This window comes from Condylura cristata, unplaced genomic scaffold, assembly GCF_000260355.1.
Source record: "Condylura cristata isolate star-nosed mole 26May11 unplaced genomic scaffold, ConCri1.0 scaffold00005, whole genome shotgun sequence".
NCBI classification, from domain to species: Eukaryota; Metazoa; Chordata; class Mammalia; order Eulipotyphla; family Talpidae; genus Condylura; species Condylura cristata.
This window is the reverse complement of record NW_004567106.1, coordinates 48960974-48983212: the sequence shown is the minus strand read 5'-3', so window position 1 is coordinate 48983212 and position 22239 is coordinate 48960974. Positions and strand designations below refer to the sequence as shown.

Genomic DNA, 22239 nt, shown 5'->3' with positions numbered 1-22239 from the left:
ACCAGAGACATTTTATGGGGGTGGAGTGGAGAATGGGATCAAAAACAGTGGGGGGGAGGGAAATGCACTGGACTAAGGAGAGGCACATGGGTGGTTTGGTGATGGGAAGCCCAAGGGGATTACAAATGAGATGGAAAATGCACAAAATGATGTAAAAATAAACTACTATATTATTCATTAAAAAAAAAAAATGTTGTGGCCCTCCCTGGTGGCACAGTGGGTTAAAGCACAGCACTAAGAAGCTTAAGCCACTTCCGCATGAGTTCGATCCCCGCCTGCCACGGAGGAGATCCACATGGCGCAGCAGAGCTCTCCTGACCCGACCGCTGCTCCCCTCATCAGTATACTTCATCTATCTGCCTGTTCTGCTCCCCACTCTGTCTCTGGTGAAGCCTCTCACCCTCCGCATCTCTGGCCTGTACCCCAGTTCTATATGAATAAATAATTAAATCTTAAAAAAAAAAATTTGTGTGATTCTCAAGTAGAAATAGTATCTACCACCAAAAACATATTTAGCAATGTGTTAGGGCAGTTAATTGTCTTCATGTCTGGGGTATTCTGTTACCATTTAGTGGGCATGCGCTAGAGATGTGTGTCCACAACAAAGCATTTCTCAACCAAAAATGCCAATATTGCTTGTACAACATTAAGAATACTTACAGGAAATCACTCAGATATAAGATACAATCCAGATAAACTTAATCAACATTTGTTGAGAACTTGATGCTCCAAGTGGACAAAAGAAGTAAATGTGGACTACTACAGACAAGTTCCTAAACAAAGAATGTTTCTGTTTTACGTGCTGTTGTCTTATCTATAAACCGATGTAAAATATTATTAATATTACTGGGTAAATGTATGACTCAATTATTTATGTATGACCTATTTTTATTAATGTTTCAATGTATATTGATATAAAACATTACATATGATTTAGGGATAGAGGTTCACACTTTCTGAGGTGTATGTTGCCACACCACCATAGGATTCATAATTCTTCCCACAGTTCACTGGCTCCTTACACTGTTCCTCATACCTCCTCCTCTTCCTCTACTAGCTTCAATGCCTCAATCAGATTTCTAAGGTTTGTTTCTATGTTTTTTTTTCTTTTGTTTTGTTTCATTATATTTCACATATGAGTGAAATCAGCGAGTATTTGTCTTTCTCCTTCTGATTTATAACATATTATTTAAGGGATTTTGAATGAAGATCCAAAATAATTTCAGACTAACTATCTTCATAGTTTAACCCAAAACAGGTTTCCTACATAGTTTCCACTAAAAACATTAGCACACTGTCTTATTCATTCATTCATTGACTCACAAATACCTACAAAAGTGTCTACCATGCTAGGCAGTATCCTAGTGGTTGCAAAGGCAGTAGAATATTTTCTGTCCCTAAAGTAACTTTCACTGTAGATTATTTGTTTACTTACTGTACATATAAACAAATACATGCATGCTATAATTTTAGTCACAGGCACTATGAAGAAAAAAATAAAGCAGAAAATTGGATAGGGAAAGATGGGAGAGACATATTTTGTACAGTGCTCAGGAAATGAGGTAATATTTGAGCAGAGTCCTGAGTGATGTTGAGGAAAAGTCTATGTGAAAAGTACTACCGTGAAAACATCAAGGTTTTATCAATAGTACAACAACTGGCATACCTAAGAACAACAAAAAGGTGAATGTGACTGCAATGGAGTAAGCATAAATGACAGGTGCCCTGAGAGAAGCCAGAATGTGTAGGGTTTTGTACTTTTGATAAAAAGCTTGGACTTCTGCTTAATATAACTAGAAATTTTTAAATAAAGGAATAAATTATCTGATTTTTTTTCACTAGTTACAGTAGAAAAAAACTGAAAGCAAGGATATCATGCTATTTGGAAGGCAGGACTATGATATGGCACACAAAAACAAAAATAAATTAAATTGCCTGACTGGGGAGGTTTCTGGTTAGAAAAAGTTAACCGATTTTATTTTAAAACTACTCAGACCCAAATATTCCTGCACAAACTTCTGCAGGTCATCTCAAATAGGCCAGGTTATTAGTTATCTCATATCATAATAATTTATTAAAAGCATTTTACTACCATAGATTCCTCAAACTTAAAATATACCTGCAAATGTGCAATAAAATTAGCAGTGATCTTTACTGATTTTCACTACCTGAAACAAACATCAAGGAAAAAATAAAATCCCCAAAATGTTCAAACTAGCATACATGATACTATTTTGAAAGCTAGTGAAAAAGTAGTTCCCATTCAAAAAGAACTGATTAGAAAAAAAGGTACAAAACTAAAAGTAATTCAATACAAATGAGACAAACTTGCTAAAATAATCAAGTTTAGAGAAGCAATGCTGACATTATACAGTTATCCTTGGACTTCTAATTTGCAAGACTGCTTGTTTTGGTTTACTTGGCATTTCTTTGTCTCTCCTGAAATCTTGTTGATCCATTTATTTGTGCAATTGATGCTTATAATTAGCAGATATGCTGTGCATTTGTTGGGTGTACGCTAGGAGCAAGGAATATAAAGCTTTGCTGTCAGTCTACAATGGAATGTGTAAGAAAAAAGATAATCAACAATTCAAGCGCTCACAGTACTTATGGGCACTGAACCTACTGTACTTGCTATACCTGAGATTGTATCTGAAAAACTGAACTGGGGACTTTCAGACAGGGCAGGTGACTTCATCACTAAGCGACACCATTTACTGGCAATCCCTGCTTATCAAATAAATTTCTAGTCAGTAATTTTGGAAGCTTAGAAAAAGGTAATTACAGAAAGACTCAGTAAGGACTTCACAGACAATACACTTCCAAGAGTCTTTCAGAAGAGATAACATACGTAAGGAATTTATTCTTGTCTCACTACTTAAAATTGTAACTACATCTTTTCATATTATTTCGGGATCCTTAGGGAGGGTATTATAAACATGATTGAGAAGTTACTAAAATGTACTGGGTACTACACTCTTGAACAGAGAAACTCCAGAACCTGAATCGAAGGAGATCTTCTGATACACTTTAATTTATTTTTCCTAAACTTTGTCCGGTTTACCCTACAAATTGTTTTCACGTTTTCCAAACGTCTTATTAAACGTGTTTCCCAACACACTGGTTAAAAAGAATTAACAAATGTCACAGGCACAGCTGGAAGATGGTGACAGGGACATGTAAAAAAATACTGGAAACCTTTGCTTCGAAAGCTTCCGAAAACACACCGCGGTAATCTCGTCAGGACATAACGCTTGTGTGTCTTGAAACCCTGACCAGAGTAAAAATATTTGCTCTATTTACTTTTAAATTGAGTTTTGTACAAATACACTAACTTAATTTACCAGTAAAGCGCTGGGCGCTGTGGTAAAACCCCTTGAGTTCTCCTCTCGGTCTCCGGAAAAGGTTCCTCAGCCAGTTACGCAGGATCACGTCAGGGCAGCCTGAGAATCCTCGGAGGCAGGAATTGTGGGAAATGTAGTTCGGAGACTCCGCCCTCCTCGCCATTCCTGTAATGGCTGCTTCCTGGAAGGTAATGTACCAACTCGTCTGCAAAGAATAAGATTACAACAGTGTATATGTAAGACAGGAGGTAAATTTGCATCTTGACGGGTCAAAATAGGGATTCTTTTGCAAATCTTGGTATTAAGACCCGCAATGAATTTGTCTTTCAATTCTGTTTATTTGTAGCTTTTCCTGAGTGGGCAAATTGACCAACTTTAAGACTAGTTCCCTTCCTTGGACAAACTGTTTCCTCTTCTTATACTCCTTTTTCTGCCTTAATGTAGCTTCCCATTTCTGCACGAACTGTAGCTGCTCGTTAGAAAAATAATAATAGTAATGTCTAGTTTTTGTATCCTCTCCCCCCTCTGATAATAGGCTCTGTCACGTGGAAGCTCTTAGTTTCAGTATCCGGAACCCAGTGAAGGAGTATTTCAAGTCTGAATTTTTCTTACGCGTTTGTCTGGTAAGTCCACAAGTTCACAGATGTAAATGTTGGTTACTTTTGCCTTATGTGTCTGGATTTCCTGAGTGGAAGAAAAAGAAAGGTAATTTTTACTAACTAGAACATTGAAGTCATCGAGTATTTTGTGCATTTGCTATGCGTTCATAATTATATTGTTATGTTCATGTTTGGTTCATTCCCATTGTGTTGGCATTATAAAGTTGGGGGTGAGGGTGGGAAAAGAGCTGGAGCCTAAGAATTAGCTGAAAAAGTTTGGGTGAACAGTTATTTCTCATATTTTCATCTTATCATTTGAAAAGGTAGGAATTTTTAATGGTTCCTTTATGTTTCTTGTTTAATTTCTAGAACCCTCCAGCCCTCAAGATCTAGGCACCTCAAGATCCCAACATCATGACCTCAGTTTCAACACAGTTGTTCTTAGTTCTCATTTCACTGCTTTTGGTGCTGCCTGCTGTTGAAGCAGTCGAAGCTGGAGATGCAATCGCTCTCTTGTTGGGTGTGGTTCTGAGCATTACAGGCATTTGTGCTTGTTTGGGTGTATACGCACGGAAAAGAAATGGACAAATGTGACTTTGAAGGGCCCTCTGAATCAAAACTTATCCTGAAGACCTTCATGCAGTTAAGGTTGAAAGTGTGTCTAAACATTCCCATATAAATGGGAACAAATTGATATGTGTTCAATGGGGGAAAACGGTTTCTTCACAACAAATAATGCACTGAAAAATGCTGCCTATAACTTGTTTCTGCTACTTTAAAAAGGGTCAAAGATATAAGAGTACTGAAATCTGCATAAGTAATATTTCATAGTTTCATAATTCTCAAGGCACATGAAATAGAAAAGAAATTTTTGCCCAGAATCCTAGGAAATTGCCAGTGTTTTCTTACAATCACTGCCTCCTGAATTGTTGAGGAATCTTCTCCATATTTTTAGTGGATTATTGTTTAGCTGTCTTCCATATTAATACTGTACTTAGATAATCAAACACAGTCAAAAGCTAGAACATTTCATCAGAGAAATAACTTAGTCTTACCTAACATTAAAATGAAGAAAAAACTTATGTAAAAAAAATTCTTTATATTGACATTGAAATGGAGTAGATTCAATGTTTGGGGAGAGGGGAACCCTTTGTATTAATTGAATAACATCCCCATAGTGAAAAGTACTATATTAAATATAAACCCATCATGTTGTAAGTTGATGTGTGGTGTCCATTTCTGTCTATTTCAGGCTGCTTTTGTCTTTGTGTGGACTTTTATATAAGCTAAGTGGAAAAGGGCATGCCTTAACTGATTACATTGGCTTGTAGAAGCAGTCAGTAAAAATGAAAAATGGGCAACATTTAAGTGAAGTCCCTAGAAAAAAAATCCAGTTACAAAAGGGAAATGGTATGGCCTGTACACCAGCCAGTTGAGATATACTCCTAGTCTTGCTACTTAGTATTCTCAATCCAGCAGTATCACATGGGTTGGCTTACTAGACATGCAGAATCTCAGAATCCACCTAGGCATATCAGATGAGAATTTACTTTTGTTTCAAGAGCCCAGGATAATTTGTGTGCACATGAAAGCTTAAGAAAACAACTTATTAGAAACAGAATCATGCCAAGTACATGATGAAATTCAGATTCCCTCCTCTGGTTGTAAGTAATTATAGTTTGAGCCTATGTTTAACAAACATCCAGTGATTCTTCAGATTCTATAGAAGCAGACAGCATAAAATAGTTTGGGTAAATCAAGACTTTGGATCTTACTGTAGCAAGTCAAGTTTTTCTAAAACAATCTGTAGCTTTCAAGGTGATATTGGGAGTCTTAATTTTAATCAGAAAACAGGTATGCATTTCTCTAGGTGTGCATGGACCTGGCATGTATGAGGGATTTAATAGAGGGTATAAGGAATAAGGGACAGCCATGTTAAACATTATTGAAAATGGATCTGTTTTTGTCATAGCTATTTTGTTCTTTGCTCAGGAGAAAGCACTCACATTTTTTGGTCATGTAAATGGGAAATGATAAACTGTGTTAATAAAACTTATTTCCTACACTTTTTTTTCTTTTAGATTAAAAAGGGATGCAGAATGTAGGAGAGTTGTCCTGTCTCTTATAAACCAGCCTACTGATAGTGATGTGGGGAGGCTGCTGCTGTTGCTTTGTATGTGTGAACTTTCCACTGACATTGGGAGAAATCAAGCTAACATACATTTTAAATCACAGTGCATTAGTCATTTAGTCACCTCCAGGTACTATTTTTAAAATGTTCAAAATAAGACTATAGGCAAACATTCTTTAATGAATGTGTATTTCCAGAAGTGCCTAGAAGAAGTTAAAAAACTGCCACTTTCATAATTTCCCTTTACAGGTAGAGAATTATCTTAGGGTAGCATTCAGCAATTTTGATGGGTATGAGGAAATTCTAAAAATAATCTCATTTTTTGCCAGCCATCTTAGTTGGATTGTACGGTTTTATCTGAGAAAAACTTTTACAGTAACTCTTGTAGGGGACCACGAGCTTTGAGAAGCTGATGAAAGAATCTGATCCATTTCCTAGGAAAAATGCACCTCCATACTACTTTTTAAGATTAATTTCAAGGAATTCACACAACTGAAGCTCATGTAGGAGTTCCAAATAACAAGTGTTTATTGTATTTCCTCATTTTTTGTTTATTGAGGGTCTTTCCAATTTTGGAATTCTTTGATTTGCTTTTAATGATAATACCCAATTTAGAATAGGAATAATATGACTGACAACTGTCCCTCATGCAAGATACCCAGCACAATTTGCAGCTGTTAGCTTGTTAGCTTGTTTTCAGTCCAGTTAAAAAGGCAGAAGACAAATAGTTGAAATTAACAAAAATGACATATTTATGGTTCTTGCCACTACTTAAATTTTTATTTTCTTTAATTTTATGGTAACTAATCTGCCAAAAGTCTGTACATTTCCTGCATCATTTCTCTTTGGCTGCTTTCAAGATTTTTTTTTCCTTGTCTTAGTTTGCAGAAATTTGAGTGCAGTGTGTCTTGATATGAGTGTCTTTGGGCTTACTGTGCTTGTGGTTTTCTCAGCTTCTTGAACTGAGCTAAAATGTACAGGTTTATGTCTTTATAATGTAGGAAATTCTCAGCCATTATTTTTCCAAGTATTCTTTAAGTCCTATCTTTTATCTCCTTTCCTTCTGGTATGCCGGTAACTCAAATGTCAGATCTTTTATTATAGTCTTATTTGTTCCTGGCTCTATATATTTTTTTCAGTCTTTTTGCTGTTGTTCAGATTGTATAACTTCTATTTTTTTTTTTTTAAGATTTATTTATTTGTGCATACAGAACTGGGTTAGAGGCCAGAGGTGCAGAGGCGTTGAGAGGATTCACCAGAGACAGAGTGGGGAGCAAAAAAAGCAGACTCACAAAGTACCCACTGAGGGGAGCAGCAGGTGGTTCAGGAGAGGTCTGCCCCACCATGTGGATCACCTCCAGGGCAGACGGGGATCAACTCATGCTAAAGTGGCTTTAGCTTCTTAGTGCTGTGCTATAACCCACTGCACCACCAGGGAGGGCCCATCTTCTTTCTAGTATTGTAACTTCACTAACTTCCAATTTCACTGATTCAGTTGTATATTTTAATTCTAAATTTTCCACTTGGTTTTTCTTTGTAGCTTCGATTTCTTTGCTGAGGTTTTCTATTTCATTACTGAGACTATTTTTTCATTTGTTTCAAGCATATAATTGTTCATCAAAGCAATTTTATGATGACTGCTTCAAAATCCTTGTCAAATAATTCCAACATCTGTGGCCTTTTAGTATCAGCATCTGTTAATTGCCTATTGTCATTCAAGTTAAAATCTTCCTCGCTCTGGGTATGAAGAGTGTTTTGTTTTTTTTTCCCATTGGTGCCTAAACATTATAGTAAAATGAATTGAAACTTATTTAAAATCTTGTATCTTAGCAGGCCTCTCACACCTCTCCATTAGGTGAAAACAGGATTCCTCATTAGTGGTATCAGATAGAAGTTGAAATTCAGGAGTACCTTATTACTGTTCCCCATGCCCACCCATGATGCTGAATGTAGAGGTACCCTACTGCTTTTGGTGGATGAGAGTGAAGTTCACATGCACTACTTGGTCTCCATTGTCCCAAGGCGATAGCTGAGTCTTTGTCTTTTCTTGATTGCTGACTTCTCCAGTACTGAATTGGGGATATATTTAAGGGCGGGTAGGGGAATTCCAACATGATCCTATGTTAGTCTGATGTTGAGGTCTCCCTTTTTTTTTTTTTTTTTTTTAACTTTCACAATCTTCTTGTGTTGTTTTGTAACCATGTCCAGAACTTTTAGCTATATTTAGTGGGAAAAAGATATCTACACCATTTTCCTGAAAGCAGAAGTAGCTTCCGTGCATATTTAAAGAGTGACTTTTCTGGAAAGATCAAATAAATCACCAGTTAATCCAAGTTATTTCACTTACAAACCTTTGTGCTGTGAACTTCTATATCTTCTTGTCCTACTTCACCTACTCGATGTACTATTTACTCCTCTGTTTACCCAAAAATTCAACTACAAAGTATGGCTAACAAACATGTAAGAACAGATGAAGTTTGAAAAAATGAACTATATTTATATTTTGTCTCAGTATTCTGAGTGCAAGTGACCACATCTCCCAAAGCCATTATGATAGCAAATGTACCAACTGTGTAAGGTCAACTAGACCTATAAGTTGAGAGGCTACATCTCATGTACATTTCACCTCAGGCCTTCTAACCTCTGCAGAAGTTTTTCAAAATCTATTTCAATCTCGGAGGTAAAAATAACCAGGCCCCACAAATTGAAATGTGATCTTGGGCAAGCAATTAACTTCTTTTAAATGTCTATCTCACTATCCATTAAATAGGGATAATAATAGGACCTACCTCATAGATAGATGAGGGAAACATGAAATAATTAATTAAAAACCTTAACATGCTGCAGTTAATACTATTATGGTCTTTAGATACCAAAAGTTTCATTATATTTTAATATGACCCTTTCTTCAAGTCTTTGTTTTCTTTATCTCAGTTTTCTGCCCACTATGAATAAACATACATGAATATTGTGAAGAGTTTTGTGAAGGAAATTTGATTATCCTAATATTTTTTTCAAGTCTTCTTGTTTATATTTGAGTCTCCTGAAGGAAACAAAGAATAAGGAAAATAAAAACAACAAATGATTCTGTTAATACTGATCTGATATCACTGCAAATGACACTAGTTACTAGTTGAATTCCTCATATATTCAACCTGGGTCTTTTCTAAATTACATGACCAAAAATTAGAAACAATGACTCAAGTAATTTAAAGAGATGCAAGAAATCTGGTTCTGCCTCTTCAGGGAAAGAGTATGTCTGGTTCATTAGAAGTCCTAAAGCAACTTACAAAACTAGTTCAATGTTTGTTTCCAATGGTGGTGTACAGAGAGGAAGCCCCTATATTGATTTACTATGACAGGATTTTTACTCATAAAAATGGGGTCAAATCAATAAATATATAGAGAGAGGAGCATATTTTAAATTTTTAATAACCTTTTTCTAAATCTTTTCTGTGATTGAATAATACATATCTAACATAAAAATGCAAAGGGCAGAAGACCAGAAAAATATTTGCCACAAAAAAGTAAACTGATTTCATTTCTTATTAATTTGTGTTATCAGAGTTGTAATAATACCCTTCTCACATATTTTTACCGAATCCATTACATGGGGGTGATTAAAATGTTGAAAATACTAGTGTACTTTATAGTCTAAATGAAATTAGGAATTTTATATACAAGAGGATTAATTATTTTAAAAGGCTAATCATGTAGCAATTTGTTAAACATTGGAATTTTTAAATACCACACTTCTCAATATTAATCAAAATAATTATGCTCTGGAAAATGTGCATAATTCACTAAAAGAATTCAAGAGCAGGCATGAGCACCAAGACCAGAATCTATACCATATTCTATTTTTGATGATTTGTCAGAATACTTTCATTTTGCCACAAAAAATACCAGAGCATTTTGATACCAACAATTTTATGGGTATTGTGATGACATATGCTCACTTTCACTTGTTTAATTGCCACTTTTATTGTACAGCATTAAAATGTACTAATCATCAATTTAGAAAATAAATTAATTGTACTATTCACCAACTTAAAATTAAAAATAATCAACTACCAGGCAACTGACCTTGAGCCAACAATTTAACCTCTATAATTTTTTCATCTGTAAAATTATTTGTCAGTAATTTCTAAAAGTCTTTGAAGTGATAAAATTTTATGGCTTCATTAAGAGTTTTCCTAATTTCAAAAATAATAAGCTCTAATGTGTAGAATATATTATAATTACCCATTTTCAGTCAGCAGCATGAGAATCTGATTTCCTCCTCGAACTCCTTAGTGAAAACTGTAGTCTAGTGATTTGGTACATTTTGGGATTTTAATTCAGTGAAGTGGGGGCAGCTCATTTTCTGTATTGAACAAGTATGATTAGGGATTGTCTCAAGAAGAAAGAATAAAAACAAACCATAACCCCGTCACTCCCACACACAGCAAAAAAAACCCAACCACTAATTAATGCTGGCCTAGCAATATCCAGGAACAAGCAAACCTTGCAGTGTTCAGATGCGCAGTCTTTTCTGGCACTACAAGTGAGACTTCATTAATAGACACCATCTTTCCAGAGGCCAAGACAGTCACTTATAAGGATGCATTGCACCTTCCTCTCCCTTTCACTCCACATTCAATTTATCTCTCAGTCCTTTGGAATCTCCCTACAAATGATCCCTAAGATGCACCCACTTCTGCCCATCCCCAACGGTCCCACTCTAACTCAGATTATCACAGGGTCTATGAGAGTCACAACAGATCCCAAACTGGTCTTCTGAGTGCCCATCTACCCCTGTACAGTTTTTTCAAAACAGAAACATTATGGTGGACATATTAAAACTTAAATGTAGCCCTGTTACATCCCAGTCCAAAACTTTATTTAATGAATTTCCTGTTTTATGAATTCCTTAACAAAAGAAGATAGCACTCTTGGGTCTACCCATAGTTCCTCCCCTACGTCTCCATTCTCATCTATCATCTATGACTATGGCTCTCAACCTACCTCATATTTGAGCTTTCAGCCATATTAAGCTTTTTGCTTCCTAGAAAGTCTTTTTTTTTTTTTTAAGATGTATTTATTTATGCACACAGAACTGGGGTACAGGCCAAAGGTACAAGTCTTCACCAGAGACAGAGTGGGGAGCAGAACAGGCAGATCGACGAAGTACACTGCTGAGGGGAGCAGCGGGCGGGTCAGGAGAGGTCTGCCTCGCCATGTGGTCTGGCAGGCGGCAGGCGGGAATCGAACTCATGCGGAAGTGGCTTCAGATTCTCAGTGCTGTGCTATAACCCGCTGCGCCACCAGGGAGGGCCGAAAGTCTTTTTTTTTTTAAAGATTTATTTATTTATTCATACAGAACTGGGATACAGGCCAAAAATGCAGTGGGTGAGAGGATTCACCAGAGACAGAGTGGAGTACAGAACAGGCAGATCGAGGAAGTACAATGCTGAGGGGAGCAGCGGGCTGGTCAGGAGAGGTCTGCCTCGCCACGTGGATCTCCTCCTGGGCAGGCGAGGATCGAATTCTTGCAGAAGTGACTTAAGCTGCTTTGTGCGGTGCTTTAACCCACTGCACCACCAGGGAGGGCCCGCTTCCTAGAAAGTCTTGTATGTTCCTTCCCTTCTCTCAAGAAGTTGGAAATTCATGTTTACTCTGTCATCCAGTGAAACGTAGCCATTGTTAAGTAATCATAAAATATTTGTCTACATTGTCTACATTGTAGTTCATATATTATGTTACCAGAAGTGATGTCAAAATCCACTTTTCACAGTGGTGAGAAGACTTTATCAGACAAAAAAATAAAAGAGAAAAAAGACTGAAGGAGCCCAAAGGCCATCTACATTTCCAAAGGCCATTCCTTCAAAAAGCACCAAAGGAGTCTATGTTTCACTGTATTATAGTCAATGGACTGTCGGTAGCTACTCCATGCGTGTAGCTTGTCATAGTATTGGGTCTTTTACTCAGGCAATATGGTTTTCCTTTTCTGAAGAAAGTAATTTAGTATCCAGATACGACTAAAAGTACAAAGAACCACAAAAAGGTGTTTTTAAAAATTATCTTCCCATTGCTAGGGCATTCAACAAAAGAATATAAGTTAATTTCATTGATGCTACTTTTGTTCCATATATATTTCATACTTATATTTAGCCTGAGACATGTTCCATAAAATACCCATAATGAAAGAAATCTTCATCATTGAGTACTGACTTTTAGAATAAACCAGAAGTAACTTAGAGCTAAATCCTGGAAGTGAATAAGTTCAGTGACAAGAAATAAAAAGAACAACCATTTGGTTAACTAATTCTCAAATTGAATGAGAGTTTTATGCTTTCACATTTTACAGATGAAGACGCTAAAGTTAGGAGAGGTTAAATTACTACTTGTAGAAATTAAAAAATTAATTGATGAAATCAATGACAAGTGACTTCAAAGTGACCAAAAAAATTGTCTGCAATTTTTAAATTAAATTAACGGGCCATTATACTATGCAATAAATTACCCTTTAAGCTAAAAATGTTATGTAACAGTTTTAAAGTGCTCTAAGACAACACTTTCTAAAGTTCATTGGGTCCCAGCTTTCTTCCTATATTAAAGCACACATGACAATTTTCTTTCCACAGCCCAACTATATTTAAACAGAATCAATGGAAAGAGGGGATTTCTGGATTCCTATTTTCCACAAAGATTTGAACTTCTTTGCCTTTTCCCCTCTGTTTTTATGCATTTTTGCAACAGTAAATAAATAAACTAATAGAGTTTAACATACACTCAAATGAAGAATGAAACCAGGTGGCTTGGCCTATAAGGTGCAAGAGATTAAATCCAGTATAATGGGTTCATCTCACTTAGGTCTTGATAGGTAGAAGTGCCTCAGAGCCACACTTCAAACAGCAGGACAATGGGAAACTCACCTGGGCCTCAAAATTTAGCAAATTAGTATTTCCCCTTAAGTCTGGTCACCACCTTGACATTTATGGACCTGATTAACTCTGCATATGAATTTACTTATCTGGGCCTTATTATTCTTATCTATACATAAAGATATTATGCCTGATCATACTGAGCTGGTGTGAAAAGAAATAACCCTGGGAATGTGGCTAGTCAGAATTAAAATGTTCCATTAAAAAAAAAAAAGATACTTTGTAAATGTTATAAATGACTGGATTCTGAAGACATAGTAAGAAAAAATATATAAAATATTTTTAATACTTTTCTGTTGATTATTCTTATTCTTTTGGCTATATTGCTGTACATAAAATGCATTATTAAAATTCATTTTACTTATTTCCTTTCACTTTTTTATTTTTCTACAAGAAAATTTTAATGATATGTGGAGCTCATATTAAATATCTATAACCAGTACTGGTTTAGATTCTAGAGGCACTGTAATATACTCAACATACAAAAGATTTAATGTCAGAAAAACTTCTATCAAACTTCTGGTTATACCATTTGTTAAGTCACTTAGCACAAATCCCAACTTTTCAATTGACCCTATCTGTCTGTGCTCAGGTTTCATCATAAAATGATGAAAATATTTCATTTGCATAAAATGACTCATAGACGCTACCATTTAAATTTTTTTGTTTTTGAAAATCAAATAAGATAATAAATGCAAAGAACCACACCTATCATCCTAAAAACACTATGTAACTACTAATCATTCATTTCTCTCAATTTGTTTCTGTTATATTGAAAGGAGAATGATATTTCATAGGATGAAGTTAGAGGTTACAGAAACAATAATATATTCTAAGTTAATTTATAAATTATTATAATAAATATAAGGTAAATATAAATAAACTTTTGCCTCTAAATATTAATATTCTATGCAATCCTGACAGTCATTACAAAGTTTAACTCCTGCCAGGGTAAATATGAGTTCAGTTTTCATATTCCTTCACTCTATAATCAGTGTTTATTTGACCATGCTAAAATTATTTTAAGTAAAAAGTCAAAAATATTTAGGACTGATGCCACTCTCAACTCCCTAATTTGTATATATACACACACAGCATGAATTTAACTGGCACTCTTTTGACAATATATAGTTTTAGCTTGATTTAAGGTTGTCCATTTGAGGTTGGATATATTGTGAGAAAAAGATTTCAGCCATAGTATTATATGGTACATTTCCTGAGAGGAAGGAAGAGTTTATTCTTTAATCTATTTTTGAAGTACCAAACACACTTGGAGATTTATCTGGAGATATAGATATAAAAGAAAAAGCATTTACTTCTTAAATAAGATGAATTTTTATTGGAAACATTCATTCATTTATTATTCTAATAATTACTGAAAGCTGATTATGTGCCAGGCACTATTCTAGGCACCAGAGACACAAAGATTATCAACATAAGCAGAAATCTTACTTTCACAGTGCTGTGCAGTATCAAAATTATTGAGAGTGCAAATTAGTAGAGAACATATGTATAAATACACAATTTAGGTGTGATTGACATGCATCACTATTAAGTTTTTTGAATTTTTACTAAAACATAGTCTGTGAATAGGATCAAAATTTAATCCATCTCTTCACTAAGTAAGTCAATTTCTTGTATGATCTTATGCAGTAGTAAAAACTCATCATGAAACCTCAGCAAGAATCTCACCTACTCTGTGCCAGATGGCACAAAAACCAAACCATTTATAGAGCGGATTACATGTAGGCTATATTCAAAAGTGCTGTCTCTGCATGATTCCTAGGCCTTCAAGTTAAGTGCCAAGAACTTATGTGCTTAATTCTCTTTAGAATTTACAAGAATTAACAATGAATAAATGAAAAAATAAAACCTACCCTAAACTGAAAAGTGAAATTTTGAGGAGCCCAAAGAAAAAAGTTTTGTGGGTTTTTTTTAATGTTTTTTATAAGGCTCTTCCACGGTTGAATTTTAGAATAGTTTAGGTTATTACAGAAAGAGAAAATTAAGGGATGTGCAGATTTACCTGATGGTAGGTACTAATGGAGACTGAATGTTGGAAATGCTGTATGTTGTCATGGAAGGCATCCCCTGGGCTGAAAATCTATAGACTGACTGGGTTTAGTCTCTGACTCAAGTGCTTACAAACTTTTTGAGTGCAAAAGGACCAATGTATCTGAAAGTGTTTTCTATAATACTAAGCAGTTAAAGAGACCCATGGTTCCCTTGGGAGGAATCCGTTAGCAAAGATGGATAGTTGAAACAGACCTGTGGTCGTCAAGGGATTTAGAACAAATAGAAGGAAGTGGCAGCAGTCTTGGAGCGATGTGCCACCACCCCACAGTGACTGGAGGAGCCCCAACACAAACTAAAACTGGAAACATCGACACTAAGAACTCACAGGAGGACAAATCACTTTCCTGAAAGGCTAACACTGATCTCTGATCCCCAGATTGCCTAGATAAATACTTGCCCAAACAACTAACAACTATCTCTGCAGATGTTACATTATCTTTCTATCCTACATCTTTGATTAGGATTATGTGATATGAAATCCATCCTCAAAAATATTTCAGATACTGGAACTCTCAGCATAGAACTTTTCACCTCTTAGGATGTTCACAGGCTCACACAGTGAGAGTCAAAGGCACGATAGATAAACATTTAGATAACAAATTGTAGAGTTAGGCACATGGTCTTTTGAACCTCTATGAAAAAGAGGCATCACAATGCATGCAACAATATTCCTATACTTCATGAGAGTGATTAATGACCCATTAACAATAGCTATACCAAAAAAAGAGCTGCTATAAATCACATACTATCTGCCAATACCCAAAGCCCTGATTCTAGATCAGACAGAAAGGCAAGCCCCACCCAATTCTGTACATTAAAACTGTATACACCAAATCCCAGTCATTTCTACCTTCTGAAAGAGAGCTAATAGCTTGTTTTGAGTAGTTGAAAGCTTTGTTCTTTGCTTTCCTTATTCAAGAGATTTCAAGCTATCATCCACTCTGGCCTTTGTTCAAGCTAAGTGAACTCAAGAGTTATTTGGCTGATACCTTTTTATTATTTTCAATTAGTAAGATGAATCAAGAATATTTTGCATAAGATATTAGATTAGCTCTAATTTATGATCCTGAAAGAAGGAAAAGGATTGTCTTCTAAAAAGAAGACAAAACTCAAGAAAAGATAGTACTAAAAGCATTATCATCCTGAAAAGTCTTTATCCAAATTACTAAATTACAGTTTCTTTTTCAACCTTTCTGTCTTACAGATAATTTGTGAATAATCCATAGGCAAAGTTAAAGGAAACAGCATTCTTTTTAAATATTTTTATCTTTATATATTGTGCTTTTTATTTCTACATTGATAAATTGGATTTTATTTTGTTTTCAGGACAGATCACATTTTTGGCTATTAAACTAATGATTAAAAGTCTAAACTAAGATTAAAGTTACTGATACTTTGTCGGCCTGTTCTGCTCCCCTCTTTGTCTCTGGTGAACCCTCTCACCCCCCTACAGCTCTGGCCTATACCTCCAGCTTTTGTATGAATAAATAAATAAATCTTTTTATTTAAAATTTTATTTATTTGGCCCTCCCTGGTGGTGCAGCGGGTTAAAGCACAGCACTGAGAAGCTAAAGCCACTTCCACATGAGTTCGATTCCCGCCTGCCCTGGAGGTGACCACATGGCATAGCAGACCTCTCCTGACCCGACCTCTGCTCCCCTCAGCAGTGTACTTCGTCGATCTGCCTGTTCTGCTCCTCTCTCTGTCTCTGGTGAATCCTCTCACCCTCCACATCTCTGGCCTGTACCCCAGTTCCATATGAATAAATAAATAAATCTTTAAAAAAAATTTATTTATTTAAGATTTTCTTTTTAAAAATGTAACACAAAAAGATGGAGTTGGAATGTGCTGAGACTGGATTTTGATCTGGGCACTGAGTTAGGAATTGATGAGGAATTGAGGAATTGATGAGCTGAAAATCAGTAATAACAGCCGAGAGGGCCCTACTTATGCCCATCAAAAAAAAAAACAAACAACAACAAAAAAAAAACATTACAAAAGTTTAAATACCATAATCTGTTCATATTACCATATAACTGGTGTTCATAATAATGGCCGTAATGTACTTTAAGATAGAGGCAACCTCTGAATAGTAAAAGAAAAAATGTGTTGTATGTTTCTGGAGTTGTAAAAAAATGTATTGCATTTTCATTCTATAAAAATTTATAACCCTGGGCCCTCCCTGGTGGCGCACCGGGTTAAAGCACAGCAGTAAGAAGCTAAAGCCACCTCAGCATGAGTTCGATTCCCGCCAGCCCCAGAGGTGATCCACATGGTGCAGCAGACCTCTCCTGACCTGCCAGCTGCTCCCCTCAGCAGTGTCCTTTATCGATCTGCCTGTTCTGCAACCCGCTCTGTGTGTGTGGTGAATCCTCTCACCACCCCTGCACCTCTGGCCTGTACCCCAGTTCTGTGTACATAAATAAATAAATCTTTTAAAAAAGAAAAAGTATAACCCCTTTAACATATATATGACTCTCTATTAACCTGAACATTAAAGTTCTCACTTCTTAATTATTTTACTAACACTTCCCTTCCTCTCTGCCCTGTCAACACATACATAAGTGCTCTCTGTCTCTTAGTCTCTCTGTCTCTGTCTCTCTCTTTCTCTCTCTCACACACACACCTCCATCTTAAGCCACACCAGTAAAGGTCACTTTTCTCTTTTACATGATAGACTAACTCATCTTAAAAAAAAATAAAGGTAGCTTAGAATAAGGGAATAAATCAAAGTTTTTAAATAAAAATTTTAAATGCTGTTCTAGTATTTGCTCTCCTCATTCACAGCAAAATAATCTGTAATCGAACAGTTTTAAAGACTTCCAGAGGCATGCTATATTTGTTTTAAATAGCAATTTTTTCATCAACATAAAATAATTATTAAAACCTTTATCACTGAGATAGTGCTATCAGTAGCAAAAGTTTCGGTTCCTAACCTTATATACCTTTAAGCCTGTGCTTCTCATTTGTGAATCCTTGCAGTCTGACTTGCTGTCCTAAAACTTCTAATGATTTCCTTATGCCCCCATCCAATGATTTTTTTCTCAGTCCTCATCCACTTAAACTTCCCACATACAATTTATCCTGATGGCCATCCCCTTTTTAAAATTCTCTCCTCCATCAGGGTTTATGACACCGGTGTTCCTCCTTCCTTTAGGTTTGTTCTATCTCTGATTCTTTAATGTAGCTTCTGTTCTCTTAAATGCAAGTATTCCAGTACCAGTTGTCCAGAGGTCGAGGAAGGGACTTGTTTGCTCATTTGTTTAGCCTCTGTAACAATCTCTCCCTTGTGTAATATCACACAACAGTTAGCCTAGCTATATTATCATCTATATGTGCTGTCACCTATATGTCCTGAATTTGAACACTTTAACTTAGAACTGTTTATGAGTTGTCAACTCTTTCATGTTCCTTTAAAATTTCACAATCAGTGTATCTAAAACCAAGTCTTTGTCTCCATTTATCAAGCTGCTCCCTCTTATTGTGAACTTTTGCTAGATTTGGTTAATGGTGTTCTCTGCCTCCCAGTTATCAAAACTCTGACCTTTAGAATCAATTGTTATTTCAATTTCCTTTGCTTTCCTTATATAATCATGTGTTTTAAAATATGGCTTCTCCCTCTTCTTACCAAATGGATCTAAACTGTTTCTGTTTACTCACTATTTCTTCTTCTACCAGCTCAAGCTATCCCTAATCTGATGCAACTGCCTGTAGACTGATCCCATTTCTTAATTTTCATTCTTGTAAGGGGCCCTCCCTAGCAGTGCAACAGGTTAAAGCCAGCACTGGGAAGCTATTGGCAGCTACCAAAGTATTTGTTCGATCCCCGGCCAGGCAGGTGACCCACATGGCACAGCAGACCTCTCCTGTCTCCTTGCTGTTCCCCTCAGAGGTGGATTTCAGTATATCTACCTGTTCTGCTCCCCTCTCTGTCGCTGGTAAATCCTCTCATCCCTTCTACCTCTGACCTACACTCTAGTTCCTGTATACATAAATAGGAATAAAATAAATAAAAATAAATAAATCTTTTAAAAAGATGTTTCAGGACCTTCCTGGTGGTTAAAGTCTCAGCACTATCAAGCTATTGCCAGCTACTGAGGCTTGAGTTCAATCCCTGGCCGGGGAGATAACCCAGATGGCACAGCAGTGCTATCCTATCTCACTCATTGCTCCCCTCTTTCAATAGATCTGCCTGTTCTGCTCCCCACTCTGTCTCTAGTGAATCATCTCAGGCTCCCTACTCTGTCTCTGGTGAATCATCTCAGATCCAAATCCCCCCCAACCCCCACCTTTGGCCTATACCCCAGTTCTTTATGCATAGATAAATTTAAAAAAAAAATGTTTCTATGCAAAATTACCTGGAGACCTTTGTATCACGGTAGTTTTTTTTGTTGTTTTTTTTTTTTAAGATTCATTTATTTATGCATACAAGAACTGGGTGTAGGCCAGAGGTGCTGGGCGTGGGTAAGAGGATTCAACAAAGACAGAGTAGGGAGAACAAGCAGAACAGCAGGGAAACACACTGCTGAGGGGAGCAACAGGCTAGACAGGAGTCTTCTGCACCATGTGGGTATCTCCTTGGCTGGGGATCAAACTCTTGCTGCAGTGGTGCAGATAGCTTCATAGTGCTGTGACTTAACCCCTTGTGCCACCAGGGAGACCGTCAAGTAGATTTTTTAAAAATTAAAAGATTTCTTTTTCATACATAAATTTAGATGTTGGTCAAAAATACCATAGCTACATGTTTCTAAACTTTTAATGACATAGCATTAATCTTTAATGAATGACTAAAAATTCTTTTCTTAAAACAGTTCATCCTAGCCTATTATTCTCTGCATTTGCCAAATTTTGTTTATATTCCAGGGCACATTTTGACATAAAAAAAAAATGCACAGAACAAAAATATTGCATTTGCCCACTATGAGACTGTGTATCACTTAGCAAAAATCTGAAATATTCAATTAAATCTGAAAAGAAGATAATTACCTTTAAAAATAAGTTGTATATAATTATTAAATGAACCAAATTTAGCAAATTACATTTGCCTTCCTAATTCACTGATTAATACAGTACATGTAAGAACTTGAAAATCTTTATTTAGAATTCTTCAACTCTTTAAACTGTACCAAACCCATTACAAAAAATATTTTGTTGTAGTTTGCTTTATCCTTTCACTCTTAACCTGGTAATGCGACATCAGTAATCAAAAAAAAAAAAAGAAATCACTAGGTTGAAATAAGGTTATGATCTGTACAATTTGAAGCAGTAACCTTACATTTGAGAATTTGTAGATGATATGCAACTTTTTCAGCTGTTAAATATACATTTTTAAATCTCTCTTGGTGGAAAATGCATACTTCAATGTTTCTCCAATAGAGTTAATGAACTAAATAGAAAATATCTCATTAATTTCTTGAACCCCCTCGTGAAACAGAAAAATGACATTCTCATCTAACAGCTGGAAAAATGAAATAACTAATGGATGTAACCACATGCACTGTTTCCTTTGTACTGCAAAGGAAAATAATAACTCTAATATACCCTGAGATGTGAATGTGAAAGAATATTGCATATACATATTTCCCCTCCTTATTTTTAGGGAATCAATACCTGCTTTTTAAAATATAAGGCTAGTTAAACCTTTGGATTTTGGCCTTATATCTTTGGCAGAGTAAATTATTGCCTCACAGCTTGGCAGAGCAGTAACCCTTTTAATTTACTTTTAAATAGATTGTCCCTAATCTGTGCAACCTAAGATCTGGCCAATTGTGAATCTTCAGCAAACTAATTTGAGTCTCTTATTTTATAGATTTTTTAACTGTAAAAATTCTATAAATAATAACTCTTTGCAAAGTACATTGAGACACTAATCGAGAAGTAAAAAAGGGAACAAATTGAATTGATTTGTAGTTCCATAAAAGTGAATTTGACATTTCACTTAGGAGTTGCAAGCTACCTTACAGTCTTGAGTTCTTTTGAATTTGTTTTTCAAAAAAGTGGTATGTTTCTTTTGAGTGGAAATGCCTAAAAGTTACTTCCATTGCTGCTGCAGGAGTGATTGCTCTAGGTCATGTAAATGCCAACTTTAGTTACCTTTTGTATACTCCTTTAAAAAATATATTTTTTAATGGGGGTAGGACATGCAAAAGTGAAATATAACATTTCAGAATTACCAACATAGGGCTTTGTGTAATGACTGTGACATCATGACAGTGAAATATTCATTTTTAAGCTTTAAACAGAAAAAGCTTTACCTCTGTGTGTCCAATAGAAATACAATATGCAAATTAACCCATATTAGCTGTATGCTGATTGGCTTGAGTTCCCCCGAATGTCACAATCTCACCACCTAGCAATGAGGTATTTTACTGCTGTCTGGAGATCAAATTATTACTGTAGAGAAGATCTTTGTTTTTTCTGTTTCATTAACAGATTATTATAAAGCAATAAACATACAGGAGGAGAGGCAGACGTTTTAACATTGGGAATTAATGAAAGCACGCCTGCTTTTTTGTTTGTTTCTTTGGAGATGGGAGATGTTTTAAATCTTATACCACCCCACCCTCCAACAAACTCCTCCGAAAGGGTAAAATGAGGAAATGCATGATTCCAGAGGCGTCCTTAAGCACCCAGATGTCAGGCAATGTGGTGTTTTGTGATATCATCGGACCTTATGGACGGGTGTAAGTTTTTCTTGCATAATAACAAAGGGGCGGAGGGTGGCAGGAGGAAACTCACATACACAACTGCTTTGATGTTACCAATCTATTGGTAAACCGTACTTGCAAGAAGGAAAAACGAAAGGCTGTTGTGCGGTGGGTTGGAATGAGAGTCATTACAAAATTGTAAAGCCTGATTCATTAGTCACAATAGTTAAGGCATAAAGGATGCAAGTCATTTTGCAGTTGTCTTCTAAACTCAACATTCTTAAGGCTTCTCCTTACTCAACACGTATTTGAGTGTGTTAGAGAAAAAATGACTAACAAAGGCAAGGATGCCCAACCTGCTGCCTGCTTTCCCTTCTTTCTCTTTTCATTGACAAGATTTTTCTTGATTCACTTCTCTCTGCCTCTCCCTCTCCCTGTGCCTCTGCCTCTCCCTCTCTCTTCCTCTCTCTTTCTCTCTCTCTCTCTCTCTCTCTCTCTCTCTCTCTCTCTCTCTCT

At 36.0% G+C, this 22239-nt stretch overlaps 1 long non-coding RNA gene across 2 annotated transcripts; it reads left to right on the top strand.

The window, feature by feature from the left end:
- The first annotated feature begins 3489 nt into the window (after positions 1-3489).
- Positions 3490-5689, top strand: LOC105853205. Of its 2 annotated transcripts, none has more exons than XR_001145055.1 (3): positions 3490-3532; positions 3880-3967; positions 4313-5689. It is a non-coding gene; the product is annotated as an uncharacterized LOC105853205 (long non-coding RNA). The 2 variants fall into 2 exon arrangements; XR_001145056.1 differs by lacking the exon at positions 3490-3532 and adding an exon at positions 3539-3592.
- The last annotated feature ends 16550 nt before the right edge of the window (positions 5690-22239 follow it).